Consider the following 14,541-nt stretch of genomic DNA (forward strand, 5'->3'; position numbering starts at 1 on the left):
GGGACAGGGAGGGGAAATGGGACAGTCCTGGGTGATCTGGACCATCTGGTCACCTCAGTCTAATTTTATGAGTGGACAAGGAGACCAAATTAGATCAGAACTCAGTGTACAGCAGAGTCACGAGATTACTTTCTACTTGGGACTGAAGACCTTTTGTCACCACTGATCGTCCAAACACAGGTGCAAGCAGATCTATCTACCGAAGACTTATAAACCAGGACAGTTTCATAACTGAAAAGTGTGTGAACCCTAGCCATAATCAACAACCTGCTCCACTTAGATCAGCCTCCACGAAGCACATCGTTGCGCCCTACATCTAGGCTCCCTCCAGGATGAGTGTCCCCCTGCTAACACCTCCTCTAAGTAGGTGCTCGCCTGGAAGAATGGACAAGACATGATGCCAACCAGTAGAGCTTGGGCCCAATCCCAGCATGAGCCAGGAGCTTGCCTCGTGCTTTATGGCCACAGGACTGACTGTTCACCAAGCCAAGCTGGATAAACATCTTATAAACTCGACCATTTCCTGTGACCATAAGAATGGCTAAAATGTAAGAATCCGCTACTGGCAACCCCAAATCTTAAAGCATATACTCTGCGCCACTTTTTCTCCAACTTTAGTGTGCAGCAGAATCAACCGGAGGCCTTATTCAAGGAGATTTTTTTATTCAGTCGGTCTGGTGTAGAGGCTGAGAATTTGTATTTCTAACAAATTCCCAGGTGCTGCTGCTTCTACCTCTGGTCTGGGGACTACACTTGGGAACCACTGGTCCACATCCAGGGCGGGTAACAGTATACCTGTCTTCTATTAAGGAACCTCCAGCATACAAATGACTCACTTTCACTTAGCACTTTAACCTCACCCAAAGCTGGGGCACAGAAGGCTGCCACACAAAGAGAACTACTGACAAATTCATTCAATCTAAGGCCTTAAAAGAAAAAAGAAATAAAAAGCAACTAATCCAAGCGGACCTCGCTCCCACCTCCTGCCAATTACTCTATCGCATCACCCTTCCCTAGTTTCTGTGTAGCCCCCGGCACCGTGGAACCTTTTGGTCACCATTGCCTGGCTCACTGCCACCTGACACTAGGACGAGAGCTCCAAGAGAGCGGGCACTTTGCCTGTCTTGTTCAGCACTGTAATCCCAGCGCCTAGAACACTGCCTGGTGCTTAGCAGCTTCTCCATACATGCCTGTTGAATGAACAAATGAATGTACCAAAGAATCAAACAGCCTAAGACACTAGGAGCAGCATCTTCCAGTGTGGTTCCCAAAGTTGGGTTTGAGATTTTCCTCCCAATTTCTTTCCCTGTTGACAGTAAAAGCTGGACTCCTTGTGCTTCCCCAGGATGTAAAGGAGAGATGTACCTCAGCCTGGCTCTCGGTGGCAGGAGAAAGAAGACAGGAAATCCCAGGCCTGGGGCTGGTGCTGAGTCACTTCCCAGCTCTGGTGCCCTTTCACACAGAAAGGATGCTGATGAGTCAGCTCTACCTGGAAATAGGACTTGGGAGGCAACAGGTGTAGTAGAATGATGTGATGTTTTAGAGTCTCGAGATTTGGGTTCAAACCCTGGGCAAGTCATTTAAATCTCCCTGTGTCTCAGTTTCTTCATCTGTAAAACAGGGATGGTGAATATACCCCAAGGTATAGCGTACTTGTGAGGTTCAAGGAAGTTAGGATATATGAACATCTTGGTAAACAGTAAAAGACTGTAGTTTGCCTGTAAATGATTACTAATAAGACCATGTAGTCTCTGGAGGGATCCAAGTCGGTGACATATTTCAGGATGTGCATCTCCACCCAGCCCTACCCTGCTGCCTCTCTTAGTTCTGCCCAGTATCCCCAGACCCCAACCCCAGGCTGCTGCGCGGAAGCCCCAGCCCAACAGTAGCAGCCCTGGAGCTGGCACTGGCCACCCGGAGCCCCAGTGGCGCTGCCAGCAGTGTCGCAGCCAGAGGCCACAGCCAGTGGCGATGCGGCCAGGAGGGAGCCCAGGCGGAGACCACTGTGGGAAGCCGCAGAGGAGCACGGGACCAAGCAAGTGGTAGGAAACCAGCTGAGATCCCTTGACTTTTGGCCAAAATCCTCTGGATAGCCCAGAGTCCCAGAGACGAGAACTTCAGAGACGCCAAGGCTCCCCTCATCAGCAGGCCCTGGCTTCTCTCACCAGGCTCAGGGCCTTGGGGTTGGGGGCGGTCTACACTCATTCTCCCCCCCCCCCCCCGCCCTCCCCAGGTCTCCTTTACCCTGAATGAACCAGTGGGCTGCATTAACCAGTTCCCCATTAATCACATTTTATGCTCCAGGAAAAGAGGCTCTTGGCCATAAGGTGCCCTCACGCTGCAGGTGTCACCTCTCCTGGCCAGTCACTCCCACACTGTTTCCACTCCTTAAGTGACAGCCTTCAGGACAAATCTGCAAGCAGCGTGACTTCTCATCCCTTTGACCAAGAGTTCGATTCGCTCAGGTAACTAACCACATACAGCTGGGCCCAGCCTTCGTGCAGCCATGTGCTGCGTGCCCGGGAGGACAAGCACAGCCATGGGTTCCTGCCCTTGACCAGCATGTGATCTGCTTGGAGGCACAGAATTCATCACCACCACCATGAACTGCTCTGTTGACTGCAGAAAAGAAACACACGGGGTGGGGAGTAAGGGCATCTTTACTAGGTCATCTTCAGTGGCTGAGTTCTCCTCTGGCTTCGAAATGCTGTATTGATTGGGGCATCTGGGCCATGGGCAAGTTCTTTGATTTCTGGCAATGTTATGAAGTTGATTGCTGCTGGTGGTTGCTTGAATCAGGAAAGTTCAGGGAGGTGTCATGTATCAAGGGGCTTGAAGAACGAAAGAATTTCAACATGTAGAAAGGGCGAGAAAGGGAGCTCCAGGCGAGGGAAGTGAGTGAGGCAGAGGGCGCTGAAGGGTGTCTGTAACCAGGGCAAGGCCAGGACGTGGGGCATGGAAAGAATGGAAGCTGGTAGGGCTTGAGGCACCTATGAGCTCTCCAAGGTGAACTGCTCAAAAGCCGCAAGTCTCCACAGGCCACCCTCAGCTCTGCGCTGACAGCAGTCTATGAACGATGATGAAAGTGTGAGGGTGCCGAGGGAGAGGACCAGCGAAACACATGTGTTGAGGATCCCTGGCTTTCAAAGGATGAGGAGAGAAAGGTTCCAGAGAGGTAGGGGGACCATGGAGCCTTAATCAGCCTGTCTTCTCACTGGGCCCGTGCCAGGGACCCCAGTGCCCTCCGAGGATGAAGACATTCCTGCCTTGTCCTCTCCCTCTGCCCCCACACCCGGCTTCCAGGCTTGGCTGGGGAGGAGCAGCAGGACTGTGACTCCAGGCAAATCTCGGCAGGCAGGTGGGGACCTGCTCACAGGAACACCCAGCTGTCTGGGGCAAGTGCTGGAGGAGGGGTATCCGCTGGCCAGAAATGGGTGTGAAGGGCCCATGGTCTCTGGTTTCGGGTTGGACAGGGCTGGCTGTGGACTATCCCACTGGAGAGAGAAGAGCCTCACTCCTACCTCTGCTCCAATTCGCCTCCCCCTGTCCCATGGACCTCTCTGCTGTTCCCCCCTCGAGCTTCTGTACAGACCGATCCCTTTGTCTGTGCTGCACTTCACGGCTTCATCTCGTCATATCCTCATTGCATTTCCAAACCTGACTCCAAACTCGCCTTTTCCATGAAGCCCCTGACTCTTTTTTAATATGCGTATTTATTTTATTTTATTGAATTTATTGGGGTGACATGGTTTAATAAAACTATATAAGTTTCAAGTATACAGTTCTATAATACATCACCTATATATTGCATTATGTGTTCACCACCCCAAGTCAAGTCGCCTTCCATCACCATTTATCCCCTATACCCTCTTCTACCTCCCCACCCACCTTTCCCTCTGGTAATCACCATGCTGTGACTCTTTTGGTTAATATCACTCCTTTGCTCCCAGGCTCCCAGAGTACACTGTTCTCACAATACTTTCCACATTCTGAAATTATCCATGGCCCTGTCTCCCCCACTGGACCATAAACACCCTCAGATCAGAGTCTCCATCAGGGGTCACAGATTCAAGTGCACACAGGACCACATGGGTCATACAAATGGGAGAAGCAGCTCATTTGTGGGACTCGGATGGTAGCTATTTTGGTGTTAGGCAGACAGTTGGGAGTCCTAGGATCTGCGAGAAATTAGAGGGACTGGCCTTACCTGAAGGGGAAAATAATACCTTGTGGGAACGTGGGCCAGAACTTCACATTTTGGGGGAGAAGCCTGATATCAGCGGTATCAGCGTTTGCACATGAAATCACCCCATTGTTATGTGTCAGCAGTGAATGCAAATTTAAGACACCATGTTGTGGGCCAATAAAATGCACCTGCAGGCCAGACCAGCTCAAATGCCACCGGTTTGCAGCCTCTAGATTTATTTCTGCATCCCCTGTGCCTGCCACATTATAGATACTCAATAAATGTTTTTTGATTGAAAAGCAAATGCATGAATGAAGGAAGAAACAGAAAAGAGGAGCAGATGGGTGGAAGGGGGGAAACAGGAAGGATGGCCAATTGTCATGATGCCAAGTGGTGGGTCGGCAGCTTCAGGTGACCCTCCTGCCAAGCTGTCAGTGTGAACACCATCCTGGTCTCACTTGCTGGCTGAGGGGGGATGGAAGACTAGAGGTCTGTGATCCCAGAGTCCGCAAACCTCTTCTCAGAAGGCACTACAGTAAGAAGCTCTTGCTGCAGCTAAAACGCACATGCTGAAAGCAAGCCTGTGTGCACACACTGATGAGCAAGGTGTGCGGAAGCTGGAGGCTCAGCACGGAACTTCCGATGAGGCTCAGCTTTTGCTGCATGTTACAGACATGTTCAGGAAAGAAAGGAGGAATAATTTTGCCATTTGGAGGGTGCAGAGGGGGAAGAAAGGAGTCGTCAAGCCAGACTTCTCTGTCTCTAGCCAGAACTTCCTGCTCTGCTGCTGCCTTGCTAACCCTTAATGCTTTGGGGAGGGCATGCGTGAGCCTGGCGTGGACCGTGGCCTCCAGGAACACCACCGGGAGGGAGTGGTGTGCCAGCGTCCATGTGGAATGCCTGGGGTTGCAAAAGAAAAGTTTTTTCAGGTTCAACTGAGTTATAATTTATTTTTTCTAACTGATCATTACTGCTGCCGGCTCTATAAATAACCACCTAGGGAGTCTGCTTTTCTGCTCCCAAATCCTCAGAAAGCATTGCCAGGGTCTCTGTGGTTTCTGGCCTGCCAAGCACACAGCACATTTCTTCCCCGTGCAGTCCTTCAGGGAATCCTCCCGCAGCGCACGCCAAGGAATCTGCCGAGTTCTGCCCAGCTCAGTCCTCCCCGTCCTGATCCAATTCCTCTCCTCCAAACAGGCCCCCCACTCCACAAGAGGCCTCGCTCCCCGGACACAGGGGGTTCCCTGGCCAAGGTCCTGCTTCTCTCTGTTTACCCCAACTGTAGCCCCTTGGTGCTCAGAAGACAAGAGTTATTTGTAGCACAGAAGTCCAACTGCAGCATCATTCGAGCCCAGGGAGGGAAAGAGGGCTCGTCTGATGGTGTCACCGACAAAGTATCAAGGTTCAAGACAGGCCCGGGAAGGATGGCTGTAGTTTACATGGAATCAAGATAAATCATTTCAAGGAGAATATATTCAAGCGTGACTCGGTTTAATCAAGTATAAAAACAAAAAGTATGTTCCTGCTGCTCAGAAGAATGTACGTTTGTGTTTTTTCTAAATGACATGGAATTTTCTCTTTAAATAGACAAGGAACCTATAGGCAGAAAGACCCACCATGTACCAAGCACTGTGCTGGGCCCTTCAGGTGCAATGTCTGTTTTATCTTTACAACTTGATACCTTGGAGGCAGGCATTCCTATGCCCATTTGTAGATGGGGGATCCAAGGAAAGGGACTTGCTTAAAGTTATGCAGAACAAAAGAGTGAGGAGTGATATTCAAGCCCAGATTCATCAGATCCCAACGCCTAAGTGTTTCACTACTACACCCTGCTGCCTCTCTAGCTAGAAGACCAGGATTTAAAGACCTATTTATTTTCTAATTTTCAGATTAAAATGCAGTTCAGAAAGCAAGGAAAGCTTGGATACCTAACCACAAGTCATTAATAGCCATATTTGAACTTTTTGAACAGTAACCTCTCTAACAGGTCAATTATGAAATCTTAAGTGCTCAATCTTTCACCATTTATTAAGAAAATGACCATAAAGGCTATAGTCATTCACATGACTCTAACCGTCTAAAAATAATACCTTGTGTATTTTGGATAGGTTTTAAAAACAATAATTTCTAATATTAACAAAACAATTTAAAATGTTAGTTTTCACAGTTATTCAACCCTCCAAGGCAGGTTGGGCAGCCCTCTGTTCACTTCGATAGCATTCTGCACTCCCCCTGTTGGCGGTACCAGCAATACCACATTCGAATGGCCTGTTTCCTCTTCTGTCTCTCCTGCTAGGCCTGTGATCCCCCAAGTTTTTTGGTCATGTGCCCTAGCAGTGAAAATCTGTGTATACCCACATCTGTATACACGTGTTTCTTTATAAATTACATTCATACTCTGTCATTCACAAAAACAAAAAGAAAAGGTGATACATGTATGTGTTTATTGACCTATGTATCTATTTGTCTATTTTATTTTCTTCCTGCCTCCCAGTGGACCATCTCACCTTTCATGGCTCCAACATGCATGTCTCGCTTTGGAGACCACTGCTCTGGGCTATGTGTCCAGCATCCTTCATTTATTCATCCTCCTCCCCATTTCTAGTAGCACCTACTCTGTTCGAGGACCATGCTGGGCACTGGGGATACCACGGTGAACAAGAGGACAAGAATTGTGTTTTCCATGGAGTTTACAATCCAGTGGGTGAAACAATCCTATATAATAAAAGCCTAATATGCAAATTGACTGAATGTCAGAATGACCAGTCACTATGACACTCACTGACCACTAGGGGGCAGATGCTCAATGCAGGAGCTGCCCCCAGCCCGCAGGCCCCAGGCCAGCCAAGGTGGGTGCCAGCGGGGGACCCCTGGTCACCATGCAAATTGGCCCTGATCACCGGCCAGGCCTAGGGACCCTACCGTGCACGAATTTCATGCACTGGGCCTCTAGAGTCAGATAATGCCAGATCGTGATTAAATACCACAAAGAAAATAAAACAGGGGGATGTGATAGAATGTGATGGAGAATGACCGTGGGAGTGAGAGGGAAATCACACTGGATGAGGAGCTCAGTGGCGGCCTCGTGAGCTACACGATGAGCAGGCTGCCTGCTCAGGTCCAGAGGGAGCGTGAGTGTTCTGAGTGGAGAGAATGTCAAGGCCAATGTGGCTGGACTGTAATGAGCTGGTAGTAGGAGAGGCTGGAGAAGTTAAAAGCTCAGGCTGGGGAGTCCCTGGCAGAGATGAATTCTAGCCCCGCTGCCTACTGACTGGTGTGACCTTGGAGATTCATGCCACATGCTGCCCAGGGTTATAAAGGAGCTATGAAAAGGACTAAAAGAGTAAATATGTGAAACATCAACATCAGTTAGAAGAATGCCCAGCACACAGTTTGAATCAATAAATGGCAGCCCTCGGTGCCTGTTTACTTGTTTATAATTCCGCTGAGGCAGAACTTCTGGCCCAGCTGGGCATGGCCAGGCTTCCCTGCTGATCCAGAGCAGCTGTCACCATGCCCGGCCTATCAGAAGAGCTCAATGAAAATCTGATCAATGAATGAGTGTCAATATGGGTAAAGCAAGAAAATAAAAATGGGTAAATCTTACATAAAATCAGAGTTTGGCTGAAGATAAAAGATAGATTTTGTTTAAACCAAAATTTTTTTTTCTAATTATAAAAATAATGTCATGGATAGTCTGGGAATCTTTGACATTTTAAACAGAAATGGGATCATATTCTATATACCACTTAGTACATATTTTCCATTCCACATGTCTGTTATGAAAGGCAGTGGAACATACAGGTTAAGAATGTGGGCACACATAAACTAATTACTAAAATTCTGCAACACAACAAAAATATATCATATTTTTTGCCAATCTGACAAAGAAATAGGTATAATTTTGTGTCATTTCGTCTGGACGGCTATTGTTGTTGTGTTGGCTATCATCATGTGTGTGTGGGTTTTTTGGTTGTTTTTTTTTTTCACAACCTAAGGGAAGAGAGGTCAGTGCTCATAACTAAATTAACATTCTCCCCACCAGTTGCATGTTTTAACCATTCTTGCGGCACACAGGTTGAAAATCACTGCTCTAGACAGAGTACCTGGATGTGCATCCCGTCACCACCACTGGCCACCTATATCATCCCACTGAAGTGACCAGCCCTCTTCATGGCTCAGTTCCTTTATCTGCAAAATTGCCCAAAAACCACACCTACCTCACCTGGTCCGAGCCGTGCAAATCAACAGCTGGACTCAAGCCCATCAATATCAGTGGCCCCCAAATTCCCCAAAATGGATTTGCTGCCTGACATCTTTCACGAGCCTCTGCAGAAGAACGCCCGAGTTACATCAGAAAGAAAAGTCAAACTGACAAGGCTATGCCTCTCGTACATGAGAACATGCCACAGTGCGGGGCATGTGTCCTTAAACCTTCCCCTGGCACGATGGAAAACCCTTTGAAGGCCCCAGATCAAATCCTTTTGCAGCAAACAACCTTCACGGTCAAAGTCAATATAGCACAAAGACTTCCAAGGTGTGGCCAGGGCCTGTTTACCTCAAGCCACATTGGTATAACTTTCTTCCTTGCTTTGCATTTGGCTTTGGTACAATAATTTGACATATAACGCCCTCCTTATCCCACTGCCCCACAAGTATTTACACAGCAATTTTCTCCTGGGCTGGTCTGAAGCCTGCTAGGACTTGGAGAATTCCACTGTGTTTGTAGTAAGCAGACACCTGGATCCAGATTTGCTGCTTGTCTGCTTGTAGAGAATAAACTGTTCTTGGATTGAAATGGGTCTGACCATATCTGGCTCCATCAGCCAGAACGGTGCAGTGTTTTCAGCCTACCCTCTGCATTTTCACTAAGGGGATTTTTCCCCCCTAACATCTCCCACATTTCGGCTATCACGGTTGGAGTTTCTCTCTGGGTTTGGTCCCAAAGGCAAAATGGCAGTTGGCAAGAGAATGTCCACATCTCTTAGGTTGCTCCTCTAAGGAAGAAGTCACACGTGGGGTGAGAAGCCTGGCAGACTCTCCTGTGGACACACCTTACGCACACAAACCTGGAAGCAGCCGAGCAGTAAGACTGGCAGCCAAAACCAAGCAGAAAGAAGAACGCCTTCCAGGAGGGAGGTGGAATCAGATGGAGGCAAAGCCAGGGCCAGGTCCTTGGCAACATGAGTGAAATCCTAACCCGGGAGGGAGGAGAGTGTTACTGCCAGCCCCCGAGCGCGCCCTGAGGATGGAGGGTGAGGAGGGGAGAGCTGTGTGCTGTGCAGAACCCGTGGCTCGGCATGTGACCCTCAGTTATGAGCCCATTGGCCAACGAGTCCAGAGAAAGCCCACACTCCACTTCAGGCTGGGGACCACGTCACAGCTGAAGAGAGTCGCTCTGTCGCTGGCCTCAGCAGTGCACTTCCATCACTCCAAAAGAATCTGTGGAGGCCTGTGTGCACGCTGCCCGGGGCCAAGCACTGGGGCCGATCAAAGGAAATGCAAGACCTGGCTGCTCTGCTCTCAGGGCTTATGATTTAATCGAGGAGATGACGCTCACCACAGTAGCTGGTGACACAGCAAATGAGGACCAGAAAAGAGATTCCAGCAGTGAGTGCCGCTACGGCCCAGGAGGGCAGCAGGCATCCTCAGGAGGAGACAGCGGCCTTTGTGGGAACATGGGTTGTGTCTAACCTTGGACATGGGGAAGGGTCAAGCAGGTGGATGAGAAGTTGGGCTGGCATCTGGGGAAGAGGGGAGGCTATGCGTGGTGGGAAAGGCCAGCGGTGCATGCTGCCTGCACTCCTGGCCAGGACGAGGACTTGTGTGAGGGAGGCAGAGACGAAGAGAATTTAATAGGGAGGAGAGAGGCCAGATTTCACAGAGGTCTGAGTCCCACACAGAGCAGGCTGGGCTGTATCCAATACGCAGGAGGGAGCAGCTGGAGCCTGTGAAGAGCAGATTAACATAATTAAAGGAGAATATTACAGACTTCAGCTTTTTGTGGGGATGCAGAATAGGCTACAAGGGGAGAGAAAGAGATCTGGTGATACCAAAAAGCAAATATCTAAGGTGCTTGGAGAAGAATCAGTAAGGGGGCTTAAGGATGAGTCAGAGGCGATTCTAACTTTTGCAAGTGGTGGCTTCGAGGTAGAGGGGGTATTGTCAAAGGTGAAGAAACAGCTTGGAGCTGAGGAGGTAAGAACTGATGAGTTCAGATTTGGACAGTTAGGGCAGTTTTACAAAAAGATCTTAAAAAGGCCACAACATCCAAAAGGCAGCCATCAACTGTCAGCAGGGGGCCACAGGTGATGTTTTGTCATTTCTGTTAAAGGGAATTAAAAAAAACACACCACATAGTTGAAGTGCTATCTAGCATCAACGAAGCTTCTGTCTGTCCAAACAAGTGACCACCCTCTGCCTCTCCTGCTCGCCATCTGCCCCTCCGTTTATCAGACCATGGTTGAGATTAGCCAGAGAGAAAAGACACAGAAACACTCAGAAATTAGGCACACTCAGATTCCTAATCCTCCCTTCCGCTGCAGGTCTGTAGGACTTAATCATTTTCACACTTTTCCCCATGCTTACAGCTCAGTGTGTAAGTACTGAGTCATCTCTTTTCCTCTCCCCTTCCCTCCCCCCTCATTCCCTCCCACCAGCACTACCTCATCCTCCTCCATCCCCCAACGGGGCTAATATCGTGGCGTGCATTTCTCCATCACATTACTGTGCACGCTCCACCTTTCCCGTCCCCTCCCAGCTTGTCTCCTACTTCTTTAGAAATACTGGGCGTCTAGGAGACAAACTGCAGGTCCAGCAGGACAGAGGACCACAGACTTCAACAAAGACAGGCAGCCTGTTGTGAAAGGCGCATTGAAGGCAAGTCAGGAGACTTGAGTTTTTGGAGTCAGGCGAGGGGATCAGATAAAGATCCTTGGAGACAAGGGGCTCCTGATCACCCAGCGTTTGCTGACGTAGAGACGTGTTTTCTCACTCCGCAGATACAGATGGGAGATAAGCAGTTCCCTTTCAGAGAGGTAACCCCGAGTGCAGTGCTCACAGTTGCCTTGCTCTGAGTGACAGTGGGAGGGAAGGAAAGAGTAAATGCAAAAAGAAAGGCAGAAGTCATGCTTAAGGTGGCATGGACGTGAACAGTCTGAAATGCACACCTCCCCCGGTTCCTGGAAAACAAAGATGCATCAAACAGAAGCTCAGTGTCATAGGTGTTTCTCCCCTGCGTGTCACACAGATTCCTTGACACAGAAGCATCCGTCCCCGCGTCACCCAACCTCTGTAGCTCGAGGTCACTGCCTCTTTGGAAATTAAGCTGGGGGGTCACATCCACTTACGCTGGGGAGCTGAAAGCAAGCTGGGCCATGTGGGATGGTTCCACTGGCCTGAGGGCAGGTAAGTAGTGGGAAAGGCAGAGAAGCCAGTAAAAAGTGGCAGAAGTATGTGGCTCTGAAGAGGAGCCCAAGATCATCCAACCCAATCTACAGCCTACATTCTGCATTATTTCCTGTTTCCTAGACAACCCAGCCTAACCCAGGTAGAAAGCTGAACTCCATCTCAAAGAATAATCCAGTTGGGACAAAAGAGGAAAGGCAAAGGGGTGACCCCATGTGTCACTTCAGGGAGTGGGGACAAGCAGGGAGATGGCGGTCTTCCTGTGAGGGAGCTGAAATCCCATTGTGCTTTCAGTCATCCTGCACTTGTGGCCAAGAGAATGGCCTAATTCCAGTTCACTGATGGGTGTAGGTTACCCAGGTGCATGGATTTGTCAAAACCGGTAAGTGCACTTCACTGTATGTAAGCTAGACCCCAGGAATTCTGGCTCTCCTGATGAACTGATTGTGTGACCTTGGACAAGTCATTTAACCTTTTGTAATCCAGTGGTAGCTGGCCCATGTACCAACTGGATAAGAGAGACCATCAAAGGAGCATCAGCTCCAGATTGCAAATTGCTTTAGCAGCTAACCAGGCATAAAGATCGAGCAACTCCCTCTAATCCAAGGGGCTGTGATTCAGCACTGGCTGCCTCTGACTCTCACCCTTGACCCAGCCTAGTCATCAGTATTTTGATAAGCAGATTGCCTTCACTGAACTATTTAATCTGGGTTCCCAGAGATTAATGAGAGCACTGTGCTTCCTGCCAGTTTTTGAGGCTGGGACAGTTGAATAGCAGAGGGGAAGGATGTGTCATAATGTGCACACACTTTCCCATCATTGGACTTGACCCCGCTAGGGGTCAACTCAAACAAATTTTCAATTTAGGTACCTGGATCTATTGTTTTAATCTACTTGTCCCTTGGTGTTCAGGAAAACTGAATCCCTGGCTCATGTCCTCCTTGATAGCAGCTTTCAGTCAGAGCCATAACAGCATCTGGAGCTAAATGAAGATGAGGGTCAACAGGGACAGGAATTATGGGGACAGAGAGGATACCTGGTTCTACCAAGGGGCACCCTCAATGACCTAGATCCACCATGCAGCCCTCCCATCAAATGTCCTCTACCTACATCCCTCTGTGGTGATGGTAGAGGAAGCTGGTGCTAGAAACCCAAATCCTGAGGCCTCACAGAAATGCAGCCAGCACCTGTCATCCAGCCCCTGCCCTCAGAGGGTGCTCTGGGGAGCTGCCACATCCCAAACTGCAGGGATACTCCCTGGCCTTGGCCTTGTCACTGTCTCCTCCAATTGTCTTTAAAGAAGGACAATGCTGGGTGTGTGTCCCCTGTTAGAAGTGATTTGGGAAAATGGTCTGGATTGTACTCTGGAGAGATGAGAATTATTTTAAAGCAAAGTAAGAAATGACCAGAAAACTCTAGACTTGAATTCAGCTTGTGAATGATTAGGTAGGAGGAGTAAAATTAGGGTTAGCTCATTTTCAGGTTCTTATATTTGCTACGTAATAAGAAAAAGTCTTAATAATTAAAATTTACAGCAATAGCAATAAGAAGGATGAGCAGCAGTAGGAGCTTTAACTATGGCTAGTGCCAAGATCAATACCATTTGTTCATTACAGGCAGCTTTAGGATTGGGCAAAAAAAAAAAAAAAAATTAATAAATACAAATAAAACCATAACAAGAAGCTTTGAGCCATAACAGGCGGAAGGAGTTGACACTCAATGAACAAGGCCTTTATGTCAGAGAACATCCAAATATGAGGCCCCTGTGCCTTCCCTCTCCTCTGCTGCGACCACAGCTGGTGTCCCAGCCCAGTTGCCATGAACAAGACAGAGATGGGTAACTGTCCAGCAAAGTTGCAGTTCCCCACACAGGGCAGACGGAGGCCGACTTTCTAGGAATCTTTAGTCTCATTTACTCAATGGCAGTTCTCAGAATGTGGGGGGCAGAGTTTCTCACTCTGTGGGCTGTGGACTGGGAGGGTGGGGGATGGACACGTCTGTAGGGTGGGGCCCAGGCCGCAGCTCCTCTTCTTCACCCAGACCCAGGGGATCGTGGTGGAAACCACTGCTGCTGCATTGGCAGCAGTAGGAGCAGAAGACACTCCCTTCTTCAGCCCCAGTTGGAAACCAAAGAGGCCAGGCCAACCTGCAGCTCAGGGTCAGCCCTGCTGCCTGGCCTGCCTCCTGGGCCTCTGTATAGAGTGCAGCCTGCTCTATGGCGGGCTGCTTGCCAAGGATTCACGGTGAGCTTGGTGGCTCCCTGTGGGATTTGCTGGGTCTGGAGTCAGAACCAGCCTGGCTGGCCTGGGTAGGTCAAGTAAGTTCAACAAGGTAACCCTTTCCCTGCCTCTTCCTTTCTTTCCTCCTCCCCGGCTACCTTCTCTTTTCCAAATCGGCCTCCTTTTGGATGAGTTTCTCTTGACCTTGGCTGACTCTGGTGCCCTGGCTGTTTTTCCGAAGAACACAGCTGACCCATTCGGCACTCAGAGGAACATGATGCTGGGTTCTTCCCCCCAACAAACCATCCATCCCAGCAGCAGCACCAGAGCACAGAGTCCCTGATGTGCTCCAGGTCGTTCACAAAAATGACTTGAATTGCTGGACAAGACTCTGAATGTCCCGACTCACCACACATGTCCTGCCTTTGAACATGAGTGTCTCAAGGGTCCTCAGTGCCAGGATATTCATGACAGGAAAGGCAACCGCTGAGCATTTCAGACACAATAGTCAAAACCATCCTCTTCAAAGTTCACGAGATATATGACTCTCTTCTTCCCCGGGCTTCTCATAGCCACCATGTACAGAGACAGGGCGGGTCTCTCCTATCATCCAGTTTCTAAATGGCTACTGAGGACTTCCCCTCTGAGAGGGGCACTGCTCCGCATCAGGCATTCCTGACCCAGATGCCCCCACCCTGCCCAAGCTTCTCCAGCACCATCTTCAGGAAG

General features: G+C 49.2%; 1 protein-coding gene across 2 annotated transcripts in view; it reads right to left on the minus strand.

The window, feature by feature from the left end:
• HIVEP3 (HIVEP zinc finger 3) overlaps positions 1–14,541 on the minus strand; it is a 402,195-nt gene that overhangs the window by 256,422 nt on the left and 131,232 nt on the right. The window lies entirely within an intron of this gene.

This window comes from Cnephaeus nilssonii, assembly GCF_951640355.1.
Source record: "Cnephaeus nilssonii genome assembly, chromosome: 7".
Lineage (NCBI taxonomy): Eukaryota > Metazoa > Chordata > Mammalia > Chiroptera > Vespertilionidae > Cnephaeus > Cnephaeus nilssonii.